General features: G+C 43.2%; 1 protein-coding gene across 6 annotated transcripts in view; it reads right to left on the reverse strand.

Annotated features, from left to right (window-relative positions):
• The window catches only part of LOC115137716 (nuclear receptor coactivator 3-like), a 48160-nt gene extending 26354 nt beyond the window's left edge, over positions 1–21806 (reverse strand). For 4 of the 6 annotated variants that reach the window (XM_029674065.2, XM_029674083.2, XM_029674077.2 and 1 more), the window contains exons 1-2: positions 21701–21803; positions 20904–20953 (exon numbers count right to left, since the gene is read on the reverse strand). The gene's annotated coding sequence lies outside the window, so the exon portion shown is untranslated. Of the gene's footprint in view, positions 1–20903; positions 20954–21700 lie in introns of all 6 variants that reach the window. The other 2 variants (XM_029674049.2, XM_029674075.2) reach the window with 2 other exon arrangements.
• Between the last annotated feature and the right edge of the window lie 2829 nt (positions 21807–24635).

A 24635-nucleotide genomic window follows, 5' to 3' on the forward strand; every position in this document is an offset into this window, starting at 1 on the left:
AGCTAAGGTTTACAGTAGAGTGCAAACACACCCCCAGCCTCATGAAGAAACAGCTCACATTAGAATAAAGCAAGCCTTTCACAAACTCCTATTCTATCACTCAGTATGAAGAGACAAAGAAAGAGGGGGAGGTAAGAAATGAAAAGGAAGGAGGGCAGAGATTCGGGACAAGAAAACAACCATACCTGTACCTCTTCAAAGTGCCAGGCCGTGTAACAGCCAATGGGCTCCTTGGGCTTATTCAGAGAGGTGCAACGGTAAAAGGGATATGCCACTCTAAATACAACCCAACTACATAGGACCCACAGTCAGCATGTGTGTCATCTCTGCCTGTCTGCGTGCTGTTTTCTGACGAGGTGCGAGTGTGTGCACATGAACATTAGAGGGAATTGGTGGTGCTGCAGTGCAGGGGAAGAGAAATACACAAAGAGAAAGGCACAGCAGAAAGAGGCACAGCAGAAAGAGCATTCAGAGCACAGCAGCTTCTCTTCTTGAGAAGGCACCCACCCTCCCACACACCATCATGCAACCGATAGAAACCCGACCATGGCCGAAACAAATGTGTGTGTGTGTGAGATTTGATCACGCAGGGCTAATATTATGCTAATGGATTCATTAATCAATGGCCAATGAGCCTTTTATCTGACAGCACAGAGCGCCAAGCCTGCTATGCCTCCATTCTGCCTATTGAGATAATAACATACCAGCTCTTCTCAGACTCTTATTGAAGAAGCAAAACACATGGTAATTTATCATTCTCATGAGGAAAATAATTTGAAGAACAATATAAAATCTCTACCACAAGTTTCAACTCGAGGGTAAATAATATGAACAATGAAAACACACCAGTCTACAGAGAGAGGAGGGTTAACTTTATACCTCCACCACCCAGGCAGGAGCAGTGTGTATGTAGTGTTAACGGTGTTGCTCAGCTGAAAAGCCAACTTTCATTTCAGAGCACGGCACATGATTTCCTCCTCGCTGGCTCCTCCCTCATGGATCTGTGGAGTAAACACAGGAAGAGAGCAGGCTCTGTTCCACGCCAGACCTGGGCGTTCCTGTGTAGCTCCTGCGGGGTCAAAAGTTTAACGTGGTTTAAATGTTACCTTTCCTCAGCCAATCGCAGCAGCTGAACTATGACACCTGCAAATAATTCCAGTCAAAAAGGTCTGATGCCAGTTTCACCACTACCCCCCCCCCCCCCATCCCCTTACTACTCCTTTTCTTTATTTACTCTGCCAATTTGGTTTGTTTGAGAATTTATGGGAAAAAGAGCATTTCCGACTGTGCAGAGAGAAAGAAGCACACGCAGTAGCTTTCAAATAAGAGGACGATTTGTCTTCATCACATATTACATCAGGTGACTCATGAGTTAAACACAGAATTCCCATAATTAAAAAGAAACACTACATTTATAGCTGCAAGTGGTGAACTTGATCAAATGCGTCAAATTAGGTCAATCCATTTATCTCCACGGAATGGGCACAATCGAATACAGTACATTACACTGTGGTCTACTGTACTGTCCAAACTTGTGAAACAGACCTCTGATTGGTTCAGATTTTGTCCGGCCAGGGCGGACTGACCCAATTTGAACTACTTTTCAGCGTCCATTGACATTCGGTGCTTAGTGGGTGAGCATGCTTGTTACAGTAAATGGAAAGAGGGTAGATTTCATGGTAGTAGGGATGGACATTTGAAATGATTTCACTATTCAAATTATATCCATACATTTTTGGGAGCTATCTGATGGGGATTTGCTCGAGCGACTCAGGAGCGAGTCGGTGCACACTGCTTGCTTTGAACACTAGATGACAGAAATAAAGAGTTATGAGCTTAACATAACAGTATGCCAGTGTAAGGGAGGACACTAGCCCGTGACCAAACTGATTTGTGACTACTATGATTTCCCAATGTAGCCAATTCAATTGCAGTAGTTCCATTACACATTTTTTAGTAATTCCATTTTCAACTTCGTAACAGAATTACAGTTTTAAAATCACTTATCTTTATATCAGTTAAAACAATACGATTGGTAGTTTGACCTTTACTTGTTACTTCTGTGAACTTTCATTATCCTGCCTCACGTGGGAGATTTTATTTTTAATGTTTTTATATAATCTTAAAAATATTTGAGTTTTTGGTAACCGAATAACAAGGTACAAGACAATGCTTCCTAAACTTACAGAACACAACTTTTTTTTAAACTAAATATAAAATATTAGTTGGCAGGGGTCTTTACTTCAACATTGTGATTTGATGCATTTCTAATACCTTAAGAATTTTTCTAAGAGCTTCCAAGATGGTGTAAGCAGTGGGATGTCTGTTTTGATGGTCTTGTCCCGTCTCTTGTATATATCGTTTTTCTTCGTATATATATTTTTTTATCTCAATTTCCATCTATGGACTGAACATACTCTTGTAACCCGCCTCACCCAATGTGGTATGGATCTGCTATTTTCTATACTTTAGAACTGGAACCCCCTTCAGAAGCTAGCCAGCTAACTAGCTACTAGTCAGTTAGCCACTGCTAGCGGTCATCACCGTCATCAACTCGGACATCAGTCAGCCTCAGCCCTGTCAACTCCTGCACAGCGCGATATCGGACTGTTTTTCCCTACCACATCTCTGGATTCCTACAGCAAACTCTGCACCTTTACACTGGAACGTCGCAGCTAGCTAACTGCTATCCGAGTGACTACTCATGGCTAACGTCGCCATCCCGAAAAATGCACCAGTTAGCCTGGAGCTAGGACCATCTCCCGGCTAGCCGAAGAGATCCATCAGCCAATTCCTGGGCTACAATACCTCTTTTGCCATTTGTCCTGGAACCCTTTACAGCCGACATGGGGCCCCGCCGATCCATCACAACTGGTCTGCCAACGTAACCGTCTGAGGGAGTTTCTACAGGCATCCCCCGCAGGCCCATCTGCTAGAACCGACCTGCTAGCTGTCTGCTCACCTAGCTACTCACTGGACCCTATGATAACTTGGCTACACATGTCTCTCCCTGCCTTGTCGATTGCTGTTTTGGTTAGTAATTTGTGTCTTATACCACTGTAGAGCCTCCAGCCCTGATCAATATTCCTTAGCTAGCCCTTATGTGACCGCACCTGGCTCACATCCTACCATACCCATGTCTGTACATTAGAGGTCGACCGATTAAATCGGAATGCTGATTAATTAGGGCCGATTTCAAGTTTTCATAACAATCGGGTATCGGTATTGTTGGGCGCCAATTTTCATTTTATTTTTTACACCTTTATTTAATCTTTATTTAACTAGGCAAGTCAGTTAAGAACACGTTCTTATTTTCAATGACGGCCTAGGAACGGTGGGTTTAACTGCCTCGTTCAGGGACAGAGACAGAGTTTCACATTGTCAGCTCGGGGGATCCAATCTTGCAACCTTACAGTTAACTAGTCCAACGCAATAACGACCTGCCTCGCTCTCATTGCACTCCACAATGAGACTGCCTGTTACGCAAATGCAGTAAGCCAAGGTAAGTTGCTAGCTAGCATTAAACTTATCTTATAAAAAACAATCAATCATAATCACTAGTTAACTACACATGGTTGATGATATTACTAGATATCATCTAGCGTGTCCTATGTTGTATGCTCAGTCAGATTATATGCAAGTATCAAAGTATCTGACTGAGCGGTGGTAGGCCGAAGCAGGCGCGTAAACATTCATTCAAACAGCAATTTCGTGCGTTTTGCCAGCAGCTCTTCGCTGTGCGTCAAGCATTGCACTGTTTATGACTATCAACTCCCGAGATGAGGCTGGTGTGACCGAAGTGGTGAAATGGCTGGCTAGTTAGTGCGCGCTAATAGCGTTTCAAACTTCACTTGCTCTGAGCCTTGGAGTGGTTGTTTCCCTTGCTCTGCATGGGTAACGCTGCTTCGATGTGGTGGCTGTTGTCGTTGTGCTGCTGGTTCGAGCCAGGGAAGAGCGAGGCAAGGGACGGAGGCTATACTGTTACACTGGCAATACTAAAGTGCCTATAAGAACATCCAATAGTCAAAGGTTAATGAAATACAAATGGTATAGAGGGAAATAGTCCTATAATAACTAACTACAACCTAAAACTTCTTACCTGGGAATATTGAAGACTCATGTTAAAAGGAACCACCAGCTTTCATAGGTTCTCATGTTGAGCAAGGAACTGAAACGTTAGCACATATTGCACTTTCACGTTCTTCTCCAACACTTTGTTTTTGCATTATTTAAAACAAATTGACCATGTTTCATTATCTACTTGAGGCTAAATAGATTTAATTGATGTATTATCTTAAGTTAAAATAAGTGTTAATTCAGTATTGTTGTAATTGTCATTATTACAAATACATTTTTTAAATTTAATTTAAAAATCTGCCGATTAATCATTATCGGCTTTTTTGGTCCTCCAATAATCGGTATCGGCGTTAAAATCATAATCGGTCGACCCCTACTGTACATTATGCCTTGAATCTATTCTTCCGTGCCCAGTAACCTGTTCCTTTAACTCTGTTCCGAATGCACTAGACGACCAGCTCTTTTAGCCGTACTCTTATCCTACTCCTCCTCTGGTGATGTAGAGGTTAACTCAGGCCCTGCCAACCCCCAGCATCACTCCCATTCCCCAGGCACTCTCATTTGTTGACTTCTGTAACCATAAAAGCATTGGTTTCATGCATCTCAACATTAGAAGCCACCTCCCTAAGTTTGTTTTATTCACTGCTTTAGAACACTCCGCCAACCCGGATGTCCTAGCCGTGTCTGAATCCTGGTTTAGGAAGTCCACCAAAAATCCTGAAATTTCCATCCCTAACTATAACATTTTTCGACAAGAAAGAACTGCCAAAGGGGGCAGAGTTGCGCTCTACTGCTCTGTCATACTATCTAGGTCTGTGCCCAAACAAGTCAAGCTTCTACTTTAAAAAAAAAATTTAAAAAAAAAAAAACCCACCTTTCCAGAAACAAGTCTCTCACCGTTGCCGCTTGTTATAGACCCCCTTCAGCCCCCAGCTGTGCCCTGGACACCATATGTGAATTGATCTCTCCCCATCTATCTTCAGAGTTCATACTATTAGGGGACCTAAACTGGGACATGCTTAACACCCTGGCCGTCCTACAATCTAAGCTAGATCCCCATAATCTCACGCAAATCAAAGGAACCTACCAGGTACAACCCTAAATCCATAACCATGGGCACCCTCTTAGATATCATCCTGACCAACTGGCCCTCTAAATACACCTCTGCTGTCTTCAACCAGGATCTCAGTGATCACTGCCTCATTGCCTGCATGCGTAATGGGTCCGAGGTCAAACAACCACCCCTCACTGTTAAAACGCTCCCTAAAACACTTCAGTGACCAGGCCTTCCTAATCGACCTGGCCCGGGTATCCTGGAAGGATATTGACTCATCCCGTCAGTAGAGGATGTTTGGTTGCTCTTCAAAAGTGCTTAAATAAGCATGCCTCATTCAAGAAAATGTAGAACTAAGAACAGATAAGGCCCTTGGTTCACCCCAGACTTGACTGCCCTTGACCAGCACAAAAACATCCTGTGGTGTTCAGCATTATCATCGAATAGCCCCCGCGATATGAGACTTTTCAGGAAAGTTAGGAACCAATATACTCAGTCAGTTAAGAAAGCTAAGGCTAGCTTTTTCAAATAGATATTTGCTTCCTGTAGCACTAACTCCCACATTTCTTGGGACACTAAAGTCAATGAGAATAAGAGCACCTCCTCCCAGCTGCCCACTGCACTGTGGATAGGAAACACTCACCACCGATAATCAATCATTTCAATAAGCATTTTTCCACAGCTAGCCATGCTTTCCACCTGGCTACCCCTACCCCGGCCAACATCTTAGCACCCCCTGCAGCAACTTGCCCAAACCCCCGCTTCACCCAAATCCAGAGAGCGGATGTTCTGAAAGGGCTGTAAAATCTGGATCCTACAAATCTGCTGGGCTAGACAATTTGGACCCCCTCCAAAAATTATCCACCGAAATTATTCTAACCTTTATTACTAGCCTATTCAACCTCTGGGGATCTCAGACGATACAAAAGAGAAAAGCTGCTGCGGTTATACCCCTCTTCAAAAAGGGGGAGACACTCAGACCCAACCTGTTATAGACCTATCTTCATCCTGCCTTTCTAAAATCTTCAAAAGCCAAGTTAAAATCAACAGATCACTGACCATTTAGAATCCCACCGTACAGTCTCCACTATGCAATCTGGTTTCCGAGCTGGTCATGGGATCCACCTCAGCCACGCTCAGGGTCCTAAGCGATATAACCGCCATCGATTGAAGTCCGTACTGTGCAGCCGTCTTCATCAACTTGGCCAAGGCATTCGACTCTGTCAATCACAGCATTCTTATCGGCAGACTCAATAGCCTTGGTTTCTCAAATGACTGCCTCGACTGGTTCACCAACTACTTCTCAGACAGAGTTCAGTGTGTCAAATTGGAGGGCCTGTTGTCCGGACCTCTGGCAGTTTATGGGGGGGTGCCACAGGGTTCAATTCTCAGGTCGACCCTTTTCTCTGTATATATCAATGATGTCGCTCTTGCTGCTGGTGATTCTCTGATCCACCTCTACAGAGACGACACCATTCTGTAAACATCTGGCCCTTCTTTGGACACTGTGCTAACAAACCTCAAACAGAGCTTCAACACCATACAACACTCCTTCCGTGGACTCCAACGGTTTTTAAATGGTAGTAAACCTAAGTGCATGCTCTTCAACCGTTTACGGCCTGCACCCTCCCGCCCGACTAGCATCACTACTCTGGACGGTTCTGACCTAGCATGTGGACAACTACAAATACCTAGGTGTCTGGTTAAACTGTAAACTCTCCTTCGACTCACATCAAGCATCTCCAATCCAAAATTCAATCTAGAATCGGCTTCCAATTTCGCAACAAAGCCTCCATCGCTCACGCTGCCAAACATACCCTTGTAAAACTGACTATCCTACCGATCCTTGACTTCGGCGATGTAATTTATAAAAATATCCTCTAACTCTACTCAGCAAACTGGATGTAGTCTATCACAGTGCCATCCGTTTTATCACCAAAGCCCAAATTACTACCCACCACTGCGACCTGTATGCTCTCATTGGCTGGCCCTCATTACATATTCGTCACCAAACCCACTGGCTTCAGGCCATCCATAAGACTTTGCTAGGTAAAGCCCTGCCTTATCTCAGCTCACTGGTCACCATAGCAACACCCACCCATAGCACGTGGTCCAGCAGGTATATTGCACGGGTCATCCCCAAAGCAAACACTTCCTTTGGCTGCCTTTCCTTCCGGTTCTCTGCTGCCAATGACAAATGAAAAACAAAAAAAATACAACAAACAAAATTCACTGAAGCTGGAGTCTTAGCTCTCCCTCTCTAACTTTTAGCATCAGCTGTCAGAGCAGCTTACCAATCACTGTACACAGCCAATCTGTAAATAGCACACCCAACTACCTCATCCACATATTGTTACTTACCCTATTGCACCCCAGTATCTCTACTTGCACATATATCACTCCAGTATTAATGTGAAATTGTAATAATTTTTCACATCTACAGCCTATTTATTGCCTACCTCCCTACATTTGCACACAATGAACATAGATTTTTCTATTCTGTTATTGACTGTACGTTTGTTTATGTGCAACTGTTGTTTTTGTCGCACTGCTTTGCTTTATCTTGGCCAGGTCGCAGTTGTAAATGAGAACTTGTTCTTAACTGGCCTACCTGGTTAAATAAAGGTGAAATAAAGACAATAACAAAGCCACCGTCTAATTTTTAATATGAAAAACAGTGGGGAAAGATTTTTTATTTTATAGCTTTGCCTTAATTTCTCCTCCAAAAATGGACTTCCTGCTTTCAATTGACATGCACCCATGACTTCACATGTTGGTGCTTATAGGTCCTTTTACATGGAAATGACCATAAAATCCACCTATCATGTTGGTTCTAAGAACTACACAGGATTACAAATCCTGTGCAAATGCCCATTCAAGTATGGCAGGATTAATTAATTAATGTTCTACAAAAAGGCAGCTGAGGAACATTCAGCTTTCACCACCCATTTAGAATAGTGAAGTGTCAAAGGGCATTTGTTCTGGCTTGCACTTTAAAATATAACCTCTGACATGGGTTTAGTTCAAAAGGAGTCTCTACATGTTGGTGTTTCATCAGGTATATTAATATAAAGTATGATGGCAGAGCCTCCCGATGTTGGGGGCCTCTTTTGCGCATAGGGAAAGAAAGCTTCATTTGCCAGGCTAGTAGCAATACGGGAACGGAAAAAAATAAAAGACTCGAGACTAAACAGGAAATTATTCCTCTGCAATAGGATCCCTATCTGCACATCTGAGCCATTAACCTTTGACAATAGGGACCTGTCAAAGCACTAGTAGAGTCCAGACTCCTGGTACAGATCATCAGTTGAGGTGCATGAATGCAGAGCCAAGACCACCCAAATGGGTTTGCTCCTGTGTTATCATTGCTCTACATCTGTGGGGAAAATGACAGCAGTGCTGGCCTGCTCTTAAAACATGGATCGACAGGTATCGGAAAGCAACCCTTGGATTGGGTGTTGCCATAAACCACATGAAGAGTGACATCACGGTAACAACTGAGCAGAAGTGGCAAGGGTGGGAATATGTTAATATATTACCCCCCACTAAGACGTACAGTGTGGGGTGGGGGGGTATTTGATCCCCTGCTGATTTTGTACGTTTGCCCACTGACAAAGAAATGATCCTTCTACAGTGGAGGGAGTTGAAAGTCCGTGTTGCCCAGCAACAGCCACAAAACATCACTGCTCTAGAGGAGATCTGCATGGAGGAATGGCCCAAAATACCAGCAACAGTGTGTAAAAACCTTGTTTTCTGTAAGTCTTCACATTTGACCTCCGTTATATACCCTTTGTTGGCAATGACAAAGTATTGAGATAAACTTTTGTTATTGACCAAATACTTATTTTCCACCATAATTTGCAAATAAATTCATTAAAATCCTACAGTGATTTTCTGGATTTTCTTTTCTCATTTTGTCTGTCATAGTTGAAGTGTACCTATGATGAAAATTACAGGCCCCTCTCATCTTTTTAAGTGGGAGAACGTGCACAATTGGTGGCTGACTAAATACTTTTTTGCCCCACTGTATAATTTTAATGGTAGGTTTATTTGAAGAGTGAGACAGAATAACAACAAAAATCCAGATAAACTTGTCAAATTTTATAAATTGATTTTCATTTTAATGAGGGATATAAGTATTTGACCCCTCTGCAAAACATTACTTTGTGATTGCCAACAAGGGCTTTGCCACAAAGTACTGAGGTCAGACGTTTCTTGTAGTTGGCCACCAGGTTTGCACACATCTCAGGAGGGATTTTGTCCCACTCCGCTTTGCAGATCTTCTCCAAGTCATTAAGGTTGAGGTTGACGTTTGGCAACTCGAACCTTCAGCTCCCTCCACAGATTTTCTATGGGATTAAGGTCTGGAGACTGGCTAGGCCACTCCAGGACCTTAATGTGCTTCTTCTTGAGCCACTCCTTTGTTGCCTTGGCCGTGTGTTTTGGGTCATTGTCATGCTGGAATACCCATCCACGACCCATTTTCAATGCCCTGGCTGAGGGAATGAGGTTCTCACCCAAGATTTGACGATACATGGCCCTGTCCATCGTCCCTTTGAAGCGGTGAAGTTCTCCTGTCCCTTTAGCAGAAAAACAGCCTCAAAGCATAATGTTTCCACCTCCATGTTTGACAGTGGGGATGGTGTTCTTGGGAGTCATAGGCAGCATTCATTCCTCCTCCTCCAAACACAGCGGGTTGATGCCAAAGAGCTCCATTTTGGTCTCATCTGACCACAACACTTTCACCCACTGGTCCTCTGAATCATTCAGATGTTCATTGGCAAACTTCAGACGGGCATGTATATGTGCTTTCTTGAGCAGGGGGACCTTCCGGGCTCTGCAGGATTTCAGTCCTTCACGGCGTAGTGCGTTACCAATTGTTTTCTTGGTGACTATGGTCCCAGATGCCTTGAGATCATTGACAAGATCCTCCTATGTAGTTATGGGCTGATTCCTCACCATTCTCATGATCATTGCAACTCCACGAGGTGAGATCTTGCATGGAGTCCCAGGCAGAGGGAGATTGACAGTTATTTTGTTTTTCTTCCATTTGCGAATAATCGCACTAACTGTTGTCACCTTTTCACTAAGCTGCTTGGCGATGGTCTTGTAGCCCATTCCAGCCTTGTCTAGGTCTACAATCTTGTCCCTGACATCCTTGGAGAGCTCTTTGGTCTTGGCCATGGTGGAGAGTTTGGAATCTGATTGATTGCTTCTGTGGACAGGTGTCTTTTATACAGGTAACACACTGAGATTAGGAGCACCCCTTTAAGAGTGTGCTCCTAATCTCAGCTCGTTACCTGTATGAACGACACCTGGGAGCCAGAAATCTTTCTGATTGAGAGGGGGTCAAATACTTACTTCCCTCATTAAAATGCAATTTATAACATTTAACATTTTATTTTTGACATCTTTTTCTGGATTTTTTTTGTTTGTTATTCTGTCTCACTGTTCAAATAAACCTACCATTAAAATTATTAACTGATCATTTGTCAGTTGGCAAACGTACAAAATCATCAGGGGATCAAATACGGGCAAGGTGGCAGTGTAGCAGTTGAGAAGTTAATCCAGAACTTACTCCTCTCTGCCCACATGAGAAAAAGCATCTGGTAACACCCCCCCCCCCCCCCCCCGCCCCTTTTCTTCCCAAACTTTAGAAAGAGGGGGCCCTAAACAAAACACAAATAGTCTTGCTAACAATTTACAATGGTAACAAAACCAGGGCAGGGAGCTACCCTCCCATTTGGTTGTTCAGGTGAACCAGTTTTACAAGCAAGGGAGAGAAAGTAGAGACGGGTGGAAGAGAGCTGTGCAACCCCCTTCCCCCTCCTTCTTTACAACATAAAACTGTTACAAAGCCTTGCTGGTTATAAATTGGAATTTGGTGCAATGATTGCTTCAGGCTGCACGTTTAGCCTTCATAAGTGTGGATGGCTCACATACGGCAGAATTACCCCTGCATTTGGGTATTACCTCAGAGTTGAACAAGAGGTGAATGGGGGAATGATTTAATACGAAGTGATAGACTAGGGCTTGGTGGTTTCCATTGAAGGAAATTCTGCCGTTTAAGTTGCTCTGCAGTTCCTACACATCCGGTATTTAACTCACTGTCAGAAATGTAGTCCTAAATAATTCAACCAGCTAACCTGTTACGGGTATTTGTTGAGATGTGGGGCTTTGGTTCCCCTCAGGTGTGCGTTGACATGCAGTGATACAGTCTACGGTCACCACATGAATGACTGACCTTGAGCTTGTTGTACAGGACTGTATCGTCACGGAAATGTAGCGTCATACAACCTGATGCTACTTTAGCGCTCTCGCCAAAGAAGAACCAGAAGTAAAATGTTAACTCAAAAAAGGTGTAAAACTGTATATAAAAATTTTAAAAAGTTAACTTATACGAAACAAAAATATAAAACGCAACATGTAAAGTGTTGGTCCCATGTTTCATGAGGTGAAATAAAAGAAGCTGAGGGAGTGTGTAATTGGCATGCTGACTGCAGGAATGTCCACCAGAGCTGTTGCCAGAGAATTTAATGTTCATTTCTCTACCATAAGCTGCTTCCAACATTGTTTTAGAGAATTTGGCAGTACGTCCAAACAGCCTCACAACCGCAGGGTACGAGTAACCACACCAGCCCAGGACCTCCACATTCAGCTTCAGGATCATCTGAGACCAGCCACCCGGAGAAACTGAGGAGTATCTCTGTCTGTTATGAAGCCCTTTTGCAGGGGAAATCAAATTCTGATTGGGGAGCCAGGCCCATTCAGTGGGAGGGCCGATGCACTCCCAGGCCCACCCATGGCTGCGCCCCTTCATATTCATGTGAAATCCATTGAATAGGGCCTAATGAATTTATTACCCTTATATGAACTGTAACTCAGTAAAATTGTTGCAAAATGTATTTTTGTTCAATATACTATGACTGAGATGTGGTTGTCGTATTTAGCTACCTTATGATGAAAGCACTTTACTGCAAGTCACTCTGGATAAGAGTGTCTACTAAATTACTAATATTTAAATGTTTCAAGTTAATGATCACATGCACAAGTACAGCAAAATGCCTTCCTTGCAATCTCCAAACCCAACAATGCAGTAATCAACATCAATATAGCACTAACAATAAACACAAGGCAGAACAAAAACACATGAGAAATAAAAATGAGAACACAGAAAAGCAAGAAGCTATATACAGGGTCAGTTCCAGTACCATATTTACAATGTGCAGGGATACTGGAGTGATAGAGGTATATACAGTACGTATAGGGATAAGGTGACTAGGCATCAGGATGTACAATAAAAAGAGTAGCAAAAGTGTAAATGAAGATTGTGTGTGTGTAGTCAGTATGTGTGTGTGTGCACGCGTAGAGTCCTGTGAGTGTGAAGAGGGCATGTAAACGTTTAAATAAAATACAAGCGTAAACTAAGATCGTCCGTGCAGCCAATTTGTTAGCAATTTTGCAAAGTTATGGCTTTGGGATAGACGCTGTTCAGGAGCCTGTTTGTGTCAGTCTTGATGCACCGGCAATTTCGAAGCGGAGACAACAGTCTATGGCTAGGGTGGTTGGAGTCTAATGATTTTCTGGGCCTGATATAGAGGTCCTGGATGGCAGGGAGCTCAGCCCAAGTGATGTACTGAGCTGTCTGCACCACAATCTGTTCGCCCATGCAATCCAGGGCGGTGCTGTTGCCATACCAAGCAATGATGCAGCCAGTCAAGACGCTCTCAAATGATGCAGCTGTAGAACTTTGAGGATTTGTGTAAACATTGTGTAACCCAAGTGTGACTTAAACCAAACAAGAAAATTACACTTAACTCCACAAGAGAAAAAGCCTACCTATTCCAAGTTAATAAGGATCACCTACAGGGATAATTCAGGATTTTGACAATGAAACCCTTTATCTACTTCCCCAGAGTAAGATTCATTTGTCTCTGAATGCAGTTTGGGGGAGGGGCTTGCCTGTTTTGCATTAATACGTGTCACATATCAGTTTGCAAACAATGTAAAAAAATATATATAATTTAGTTAATAAAGCCGCAAACACTCTTTTTTGCTTTCTTGAGTAAGGCAGCTCCAAAAATGCAGGCGTTTCAGCCTAGCTCAGTGCTTTCTGTCATGGGGCAAAACAGCAGAAAATAGAGCGTTGCGCTGTGATTGGGCCAGTGTTCTGTCACTCATGGGGACACTACGTCATCGCCAAGTCTAAGGGTAGAGCTAGAAAATTCTAGCCCCGTCGGTGCTGCCATAGAGCTACATTAGAAGTGCCCACCCAAGAAGGCTCAAGGTCAGTGGCCACAGATAAAATGACGTCAAATCAAGTTATATGTACAGCAGCTTTGGTTGGACTGATCATGTCAACATCATACTTGCAAAATCTTAGCTAGTAGTCGACATCATGAATCAAGTCGACAATCTACTGGCAAATCATTTTTTATTCCTTGTTATTTGAAAAGAAGTAATGAAGAGAAACTATAGCTAAAACGTATCGGTGCGCATCGGCCATAAACATGACAAGTTGGAAATTGCTCATTTAACAATGAGTCGTTTGCAAAGCAATCTCTAGCCTGCCATTCAGTGGAGTGGCTGTGTGGTCCCAAATCTGGGATTAAGGGGCTCTTTTCCAAGTTTAAAATGATAAATAGGGATGGATGATACCAATGCTGGCATTTTTAACTTCTTCGGGATAGGGGGCACTCTTAGTTTTTGGATAAAAAACGTTCCCGTTTTAAACAAGATATTTTGTCACGAAAAGATGCTCGACTATGCATGTAATTGACAGCTTTGGAAAGACAACATTGACGTTTCCAAAACTGCAAAGATATTATCTGTGAGTGCCACAGAACTGATGGTACAGGCGAAACCAAGATGAAACTTCAAACAGGAAGTGAGCAAAATTTGAGGCGCTGTATTCCATTGTGTCCTTATATGGCTGTGAATGCGCCCTGAACGAGCCTACACTTTCTGCCGTTTCCCCAAGGTGTCTGCAGCATTGTGACGTATTTGTAGGCATATCATTGGAAGATTGGCCATAAGAGACTACATTTACCAGGTGTCCGCCCGGTGTCCTTTGTCGAAATTGGTGCGTAATCTTCAGCTTCAAGCATTCTTCCATGTGATTCAGAGGAGAAAGCAGACTTCCACGAACGATATCATCGAAGAGATATGTGAAAAACACCTTGAGGATTGATTCTAAACAACGTTTGCCATGTTTGTCGATATTATGGAGTTAATTTGGAAAAAAGTTCGGCGTTTTGATGACTGAATTTTCGGGTTTTTTTGGTAGCCAAACGTGATGTACCAAACGGAGCGATTTCTCCTATACAAAGAATCTTTTTGGACAAACTGAACATTTGCTATCTAACTGAGAGTCTCCTCATTGAAAACAACCGAAGTTCTTCAAAGGTAAATGATTTTATTTGAATGCTTTTCTTGTTTTTGTGAAAATGTTGCCCGCTAAATGCTACGCTAGTTATCAATACTGTTACACAAATGCTTGTTTTGCTATGGTTGAAAAGCATATTTTGAAAATCTGAGATGACAGTGTTGTTAAGCTAATATCGTCTGATTCCGATATGTTCACCGATGTATCGTCCATGTTTATCTTAACGTCCGATGTGCAAAACCGATGTGCATACGTATATAAAAAGGTACAGGGCTCCGGGCAGCCGAGCGGAAATGGAGGAAAACTCGCCTCCCTGCGGACCTGACATCCTTTCACTCCCTCCTCTCTACATTTTCCTCTTCTCTCTCTGCTGCTAAAGCCACTTTCTACCACTCTAAATTCCAAGCATCTGCCTCTAACCCTAGGAAGCTCTTTGCAACCTTCTCCTCCCTCCTGAATCCTCCTCCCCTCCCCCTCCTCCCTCTCTGCAGATGACTTCGTCAACCATTTTGAAAAGAAGGTCGACGACATCCGATCCTCGTTTGCTAAGTCAAACGACACCGCTGGTTCTGCTCACACTGCCCTACCCTGTGCTCTGACCTCTTTCTCCCTCTCTCTCCAGATGAAATCTCGCGTCTTGTGACGGCCGGCCGCCCCTACAACCTGCCCGCTTGACCCTATCCCCTCCTCTCTTCTCCAGACCATTTCCGGAGACCTCCTCCCTTACCTCACCTCGCTCATCAACTCATCCCTGACCGCTGGCTACGTCCCTTCCGTCTTCAAGAGAGCGAGAGTTGCACCCTTCTGAAAAAACCTACACTCGATCCCTCCGATGTCAACAACTACAGACCAGTATCCCTTCTTTCTTTTCTCTCCAAAACTCTTGAACGTGCCGTCCTTGGCCAGCTCTCCCGCTATCTCTCTCAGAATGACCTTCTTGATCCAAATCAGTCAGGTTTCAAGACTAGTCATTCAACTGAGACTGCTCTTCTCTGTATCACGGAGGCGCTCCGCACTGCTAAAGCTAACTCTCTCTCCTCTGCTCTCATCCTTCTAGACCTATCGGCTGCCTTCGATACTGTGAACCATCAGATCCTCCTCTCCACCCTCTCCGAGTTGGGCATCTCCGGCGCGGCCCACGCTTGGTTGCGTCCTACCTGACAGGTCGCTCCTACCAGGTGGCGTGGCGAGAATCCGTCTCCACACCACGTGCTCTCACCACTGGTGTACCCCAGGGCTCTGTTCTAGGCCCTCTCCTATTCTCGCTATACACCAAGTCACTTGGCTCTGTCATAACCTCACATGGTCTCTCCTATCATTGCTATGCAGACGACACACAATTAATCTTCTCCTTTCCCCCTTCTGATGACCAGGTGGCGAATCGCATCTCTGCATGTCTGGCAGACATATCCGTGTGGATGACGGATCACCACCTCAAGCTGAACCTCGGCAAGACGGAGCTGCTCTTCCTCCCGGGGAAGGACTGCCCGTTCCATGATCTCGCCATCACGGTTGACAACTCCATTGTGTCCTCCTCCCAGAGCGCTAAGAACCTTGGCGTGATCCTGGACAACACCCTGTCGTTCTCGACTAACATCAAGGCGGTGGCCCGTTCCTGTAGGTTCATGCTCTACAACATCCGCAGAGTACGACCCTGCCTCACACAGGAAGCGGCGCAGGTCCTAATCCAGGCACTTGTCATCTCCCGTCTGGATTACTGCAACTCGCTGTTGGCTGGGCTCCCTGCCTGTGCCATTAAACCCCTACAACTCATCCAGAACGCCGCAGCCCGTCTGGTGTTCAACCTTCCCAAGTTCTCTCACGTCACCCCGCTCCTCCGCTCCCTCCACTGGCTTCCAGTTGAAGCTCGCATCCGCTACAAGACCATGGTGCTTGCCTACGGAGCTGTGAGGGGAACGGCACCTCAGTACCTCCAGGCTCTGATCAGGCCCTACACCCAAACAAGGGCACTGCGTTCATCCACCTCTGGCCTGCTCGCCTCCCTACCACTGAGGAAGTACAGTTCCCGCTCAGCCCAGTCAAAACTGTTCGCTGCTCTGGCCCCCCAATGGTGGAACAAACTCCCTCACGACGCCAGGACAGCGGAGTCAATCACCACCTTCCGGAGACACCTGAAACCCCACCTCTTTAAGGAATACCTAGGATAGGATAAAGTAATCCCTCTCACCCCCCCCCCTGAAAAGATTTAGATGCACTACTGTTCCACTGGAGGTCATAAGGTGAATGCACCAATTTGTAAGTCGCTCTGGATAAGAGCGTCTGCTAAATGACTTAAATGTAAATGTTAAATGTAAATGTACATGGCATAATATTTTGCTCTATACGTGCAACACAGCATTCCTAAACTAGCCCACAATATCTGCTGTGTGGATCGAGCAGTCAACAAGTCAAGCAGTCATTTTAAAGAGTAACAAAATGTCAGCGAGAGAACTCTAGGGCGAAATCCATTAAAGCCCAAATTGAATTCATTGCCCTTGAAAATCAACTGTTCTGTCGTGGGTGATGTTGGCATTCACCAACTGGTCGAGCACCGTTTAACACTACCAAGTGCGCTATTTATCCGATGATGCCCTACCGGAGTTACACAGTAATAGCGTCACTGCTATTAGCATCCCGACATACATAGTATGGAACGTTGTTTGCATGTCAAAAAAGATACAGTAGCACTGTCAAAGCAGTACAACAAAAAAAGTCAGCAAACACCGGCCATGAATGATGTTTACAATACTGTGTTGGTAATAAAGCATCATTTGTTCGACTGAAACTTATGGGGTACCTAGCTAGCACCAATACTTTTATTTTGAAGGCAAATCGCAAAGTCCACTTTTGTGGCTAATCCTTATTGTGGCTAGCTTCAAAGATATGTCAGTCCACAATTAATCAAATAGAACAGTCTTATAAATTTGGGATATTTTAGATGGTACCTATCTATATAGTTAGCCATCTACAGCTACTGAAACAGATTGTCGTATTGCTATGTTTTTGGGGAAGAACGTTGTTTACATCCATGAGCTAGCTAGCTTTTTTAAATTGCCAGCACTGTAGGTGCGCGAGACACCTTTACCAGCATCATAGCATACGTATAGATGAAATACAAATGAGTGTAATAACTACTTACAAAAATGTTTGACGTGCAGTCATATTCAGGTCCTGATTGGTCAAATAGTGTTATTTGACACGACAAATAATATATTTTTTGACATGCAAAGACCCCCAAAAAAATCCTGGTTGAGAATGAAACGACTGAAAAACAAAAACGGCACAGCAAGTAAGTGAGAGAAATAGGTTTGATGATGTTTTACTGGTAATGGGGACATACGTAAATGACAACAAAATAACTTTTTGGTCAGTGTGGTGTGTGTGTGCAACTTTAATTTAACTAGGCAAGTCTGTTAAGAACAACTTTTATTTACAATGACGGCCTACCCCAGCCGCCCCATGGGACTCCCAATCACAGCCAGATGATACAGTGATACAGTCTGTATTTGAATCAGGGACCGTAGTGACGCCTCTTGCACCGAGATGCAGTGGCTTAGACCGCTGCATCCATGCGTGTGTGTTTGCTATACTAGAATTCTTAAAAAGGCCGCTCAAGTTTTAAATATCCTATTTGGGTTTTTTTTTGGCAAGGGAAATATTGGATTTCGGTATCGGCCAAAAATATATCGGTGCATCACTAATGATAAACATTCAACATTGGCTATGATTTGTGCCGCGCTCAAAACAACCGTTAACTCGGAACTGTGAAAAATTGACTTCAGTGAGTGCAAGACAACTGGGAAGTCCGTAATAAAACGAGCTCCGACTGCGAAAATACATTTTGAACAGTCATCCAATTCAGAATTGTAAATCCAGCCACTTTCTGGAGCTATGACCTGAAGATCAATGATGTCATCATGATTCAACCTCATTTCTCTCACCCTAATAATTTGGTCTGTTTACCCCTCTTAATTTCACCTACTGTTCTGACTTGGTGGCGCACATGTAGCCTATAACCCGTTTTAGAGAAATGTAACCATTGAATATTGTAGGAGCTTTTATTATTGTCTGCTTATATGCCCCCTTTATTTATCCTACGGTTCTGACTTGGTGTACAGGGAGAACACTAAGAACGGCCCATGTTCTATATTCTGTTGCTGTGCATTTCAGAAGTGCTAAACAAATAGTCAATATAATTACGTCCGTCCTAGCTCGCTCATTAATGTCTAAATCTAAATTACGGATTGCCTCTTATTCGCTTGTCGTCCCCTTATGCCATAGTTCAATTGTCATTAGAAACCACATTTGTTTAAGCAAGTCAGCCATATCAGCTATGTTTTTTTTTAAGGCAGTAAATGAGGCAGAATTAACTGTTTTGCTGAAAGTGTATCGGTGGTAAAATGTTGGGACAGCTTTATGTAGGCCGTTTGTGGGTACCATTTGTCACCGTTATAGTGCAATTCATGTATCGATTAGTTTTGTGTAGTGGCTTTGCTGGCATGCATCCCACTTGTTTTTGTTTGTTACCCAACCAAGATTTACATGCTTAAATCACCTTTGTTTAGCACAATTGCTAACTAGCGTTATCGCAATGACGAAGTCTATGGTAACTGCTATTGTGCTAGTAGATACCATATACTTCCAGGTATTGTGGTAACGCTAGTTAGCATTGGCTACCTTCAACTTCCCTCATACTGGATGCAGAGACAAAAATGTTATCCATGAGTTAATTTGACTGGGGAAATATTGCCCAAATCCTAATGTAGCCTTTCCATTTAAGCTCCTCACTACCGCTCCTCTTTTACCCTAAAAGAAGAAAAAAAAAGTACAGGCCAAGGAATCAAAATTCCAATTAGGAAAACAATCAGGCTTTCCTTTCAGCTCGCTGTGTCATCAAGAGCCCTTCCGCAGCCACTACTCCGCTCTCCCCACTATTCATCTTGTTAATGCCACACACACACCAAATACCTTTGATCTAACATCCTCTCTCAGTAACACACACACCCCTTACGACACACTAAAAGAATGCCATCTATTCAGACATCAATGGAGCAAAAATGCAGCGTGACAAAGACAAGAGTGGAGGTAGTTATCAAAAAGGGCCTCGCCACCACACAAAAAGGGCCTCGCCACCACACAAAAAGGGCCTCGCCACCACACAAAAGGTGATGAGGCATTCGCTTATTTTCCCGCTCATTCTTATTGATGGAAGTAAAAGTCCACGCTTTCAGAGGTGGCAAGGATGAGGGCGATTTTCTTATACTAACAATTAAATAAGGCCAAGAATGCTCTTTCAAATCCTAGTCTAACTGCTGACAAACACCAACTCAAAAACACACCAACAGTATCCAATCAATATGCCATGAAAATCATTCGATTGGTTCATCTGCTACAAAGCTCTGACACCACATAGAGAGATGTTCCCGCTCCCATGAGACGAAGCCCGTTAATGAGAACACAGTAGCAAAACGGACAAAGAGCAAAAGCAATGCATCCAAGTCACTTCAGCCCATCTGTAGTCAAAGAATCTCCCAGAAGATTGATTCATTGTTAATGCAGCCTGACACCCTGTGTGTGACAGAAAGGGAGAGAGAAAAAGGGGGATACAACAGGGGCTCCATTTGTTAAGAATATGAGTAGCAGCAGCAGTTCATTGGGTAATTTCCCACAGTGGCCACTGTTCCCCTCCTACAAACATACTAACACATATAGGCCTACACTGCTAGAGAAGATGTAAGTGTGCATTACATTTAATTAGGCCTATTTATTTATCATGAATAAATCATCTCAAAATTAAGAGACCATGAAGACCACCCGGTAAATAGGCTAGCTCAGTGGCCTTATCCATACTCCATGCCAACAAGCCAAAAAAAAGAAAACACACACATTCACATGATACCATGCTCGCCAGACTTACATGTCACATGTGTGGGTAGTAGTGTGGAGGAGAAAGGATGTGTTATAACTCAGGTCTCAAGCTTTTCTTGGTCAGGTCACATTGTTAGGAAAAACTCCTGACCCTAATTAGAAAACTGACAGATAGACATGGCTTATAACACAACCCCCATCTTCTAAACCAATACCCAAAGCATGCATGTGATTGAATAGTTATTCTATGGCAGATTTCATTTAAATTTGCCCCCCCCCCTTCAAAAAAATAAAAATGTCCGAAGTCAGACACAGAGCATTGAGTCTTGCAAGACGAGATGGGTAGGTCCTCCTCCTGTATATGTGTGCGTATAGGTGCTTGTGATTCACGTGTTCTGCCAGCAAGCAAAGACTGACTGCACACACCTAGACCTGAACCTTACAAATCCAAGCGACATGACTCACGCTCCATTGTCTGTCGAGTTACATGAGCAAGCTCTCGGAAGAATGCTCCCTTACCTCCTCCGAAAGTGAATGTTCAGCATACACAGATATCAGTAGTTGTTAACCTTTAAAAAAAAAAAAAAAACTCAATGAGGAGTTTGCACTGCTGAGTACACCGTCTCGCTAACACACACTCCACACACACGAATTGATACTAACACCATGTCCCATCAAATGTCTACACTACAGTAAATTAAAATGTAGCCTGTGAACTTGAGACATATCGTGTCATAAGTAGCCTATTCTGTACCGGTGTGTGACATGTAGCATAGACTAGAGGGTTTCACGGGTGGCCTGGCGTCCGTATCCAACCCTCCCCTTTCCGTTGTACATAGTAGTGCTGGGTCATTAACCGTTACAATCACAGAGATACTTAACCTGCTAGACTACACAAATAGAAGAGTTCACTCACAGTCGAAATTAAATAGAATTGGTTCTGAACGTAGCCCATCAATTGCCCCTCGGATAAACTTTGTAACAAAAGAGTAGGTGGTATAAAAGCAGTCCGAAACCACGAGGAATGCACATTCAAAACGACAAAATTTGGTCTCGCATCAGCAGGTAGAAAGAACACTTCACACAACCTAAAATTCCGTAAATAAACGAACACGATCGGAACTAACGTTACAAGGTAGGTTAGTTGGTTGCACTGAGGTATACTAAGACGGGTGAAACCTCTACCTATTCCAAGTAACTCGGCACATCAGATCAACAGGAACATTTGCCACATGTTTAAACCCCAAATCAGTGTTACCAACAAAACACTTTAAAAACTTGAAAAGAAAACACCGACTATTAGCAGAAAAACTCACCCGCTTCAATGCATTCATTGGGTACACCACACCAGTTTCTTTTTTGCCACTATTAACTCTCCGCCATCTTCACCACTGTGCTTGTTTAAATGGGAAACACTCCCAAAGCGCAAGAAGCCAGGGGCGTATTCATTATGCCGATTATGTTGCAAAACGTTTCTTAAACGAAAGCAAATGGAACGAAATGGGGAGGGACCTACCTGAATTTGTCCAATAGAAACTCTCGTTTTGTTTTACAACGAACAATAGTGTTTCTATTGGCCAGATTTAGGTAGGTACCTTCCCATTGGCTGCACTTGTCCAATAGAAACGCTATTTTTCGTTGCAAAACGGAACATTTAGCAAATGTTTGGAGTACTGACTTATACAACCCAGCTTGCAACAGAGCGACAGGAATTCTGGGTAGGGTAGTTGTCTTCCTCCTCTATTAGCGTAAAGATGTATAGGCTTTTCTAAATATGGACTACACGTACACGAATTAAATAAACCTACCTATGAGACAGGCAGCAGCAATGCATTTATTTATAGCTCACCAAAGTAGCTCATGGAGATATGCATGATAACGGTGCACGTGGCCGTTGTGACATGCTATTTTCCATTAGGCCAAGTCAAACTATTTTCTTTATAGACACATCATTCTATGAGGTCTCAGAAATTGATATTGACAGGTCTAATGTTTCGGTCTGTAATTGTAACAAGGCTAGAATCACCCCCCAAATTTCATATAGGTCTACATATTTTCTTTGTTTGTATGATTGTTGGTTAATTTTTCAACATGGTCCGTTGTAACCATTGCGGGTTTCCAAGTATGACTATTTCAATTATGAGGGGGATATAAAACATGCATGTTATCTACTGACACACAAACCGGCCAACATCCATATGCCACATTGGGATTGGAGAGCAGCAGGTGGTCAGGGTACAATTTGCAATTATGTAGCAAACACTATGAAGTCAAATCGCCCTATAGGAGGATGAAGTGACTCGGGAGGCCCAACTGCCCTCTGGAGAAGAGCCACAGAAGATAGTGACGAATTTGTCTCTATGGTGATCTCTCAGCACACCAGTGTAGAATTTCAACTGTTCGGAGGGAGTCAGGGCTAAAGATGGAGGGAGGGAAGGGGGTAAGGAGAAGGGGTAGAAAGAGGGAATGGTTGGAGGATAGCGCCAGTGAGAAACAGTCTAACCACCCAGAGGTGCATCATCGTAAGACTTCCGGGAAACCGATCAAGCAAAACATTTTTAGTTAGTGGTTAATTTTATATATTCAAATGACTTAAGTAGTTGAACATGTTATTACTCCAACCTTATGAATGTGACAAACTGACACTGACACATTTTCATTTGTCAAAAATAACTATATCGAAGGAGTGCCTTCGATTTGATAGCCTGCACATGCGAAGTTCAGCGCGAGACAACTGTTAAACCCGATGACTTGTTTCTATGCATGAGCTTAGCTAGCCAACGTCACCATGACATCGCCTAAAAGCAATGTTCCCTGATTTTTTTTTTTTAGCACTGAACAAATTTCAGGTCTGCTGAGCACAAACTTGAATGTTATGAAAATTCTGTGCAACTTCCGGTGTGTTTCCTGTCGACACTGAGGCTGTACCCGCTTTAAGTGGTCAAGTAGGCTACTGTGGCTATTTGATCATAATGTAGGCCTACCAGAGTGGCCTACCATCAAAAACAATGGAGAAAATACACCCCATAACATTTTAACATGGAAATAGCTGTTCTATTGTTCAGTCTACAGTAGCAGCCAATGTGTGGTGTTCAATGTACGCCAACATTCCATGAACATTTGAAACAAACATGCAGGGCTTGACATTAACCTGTTAATAATCCACTTGTCCTGCAGACAAGGAGGTGACTGAAAATGTGTGATGCAAGAAACCACTTTACAAAATAAAATGGATAATTTTTTCCATACCATTATTACAGAGAATCAGACAAACTACGCTACCCTCTGCCTATTGGCTACACAATTTATTCAAGCCTGTCTCAAAATACACCGACCCTTTAAGACAAAAAAAAAAAAAACTCTTTGCCTGACTCACTATTCAAAAATGTCTAAAAATGCACACATTTTGTGCTCTTGTGGGAAGCAATCACTCCCCTATTGCTGTCTACAAATGATCTATAACTGGGCTAATAACTCACTAACTAGCGAAAGATATGAACAAAATGTACAAATGTCGCTACATGTAGCTCTCGCTTTGATCTTAAAATAAGTACATGTACTCACCACCGCTCATGCTGTAAAAACAGTCCAGTTCAAAGTGAATGCATATAGGCCTACTGCAGCTCTGATTGGTTATGGCACACCGGTCTGTGTAGACTGTAGAGTATGGGCCTGAGTCTTGCCTGTCAATGCAATATAATCCTACTCAGATGCTTCCTGCCTACAACAAAATCCCTTACATAGTTAGCTTCGCATACTAAAAGTCTTGCATAGTTTGTTTTGTTGTGGTATAATGCATTGAAAGTGGCTAAAATTGCGTTGATTCGATCACTATTCGCACATTAAAGGGAAACGTTGATAGTGTTAACGGGGAAAACTATAGAACGTTGAGTAAAGTTCTATCTCTTGCTTATTAGCGCACAGCATTCCCGGGGAGCTGCGTGCCTGCACACATGCTCAGTTTAGAGGGAACATTATAAGTTTGATCAGGGATTTCTATTGGAGAAGCAGTTTTAGCCTATCTTCATACTGTACTGTCTTTGGCGTAACACTTGGTAATTAGCTCCTTACTTGCTGTTTCCTGTCTGGGCATATTTGACCTTAATCAGCCTACAAATGAGAGGGGAAACGTTGACAGAAATAATATATAATGGAAAAAATAGCCCACCTGATACACAGTGTGTCTCTTAAAAGTTTTACTTACATGCAAGGCCTCTTTGATGTCACCTTCAAAGGGGTGTTGTTGAAAAA

The sequence above is a fragment of the Oncorhynchus nerka genome, linkage group LG2 (assembly GCF_034236695.1).
Source record: "Oncorhynchus nerka isolate Pitt River linkage group LG2, Oner_Uvic_2.0, whole genome shotgun sequence".
NCBI classification, from domain to species: domain Eukaryota; kingdom Metazoa; phylum Chordata; class Actinopteri; order Salmoniformes; family Salmonidae; genus Oncorhynchus; species Oncorhynchus nerka.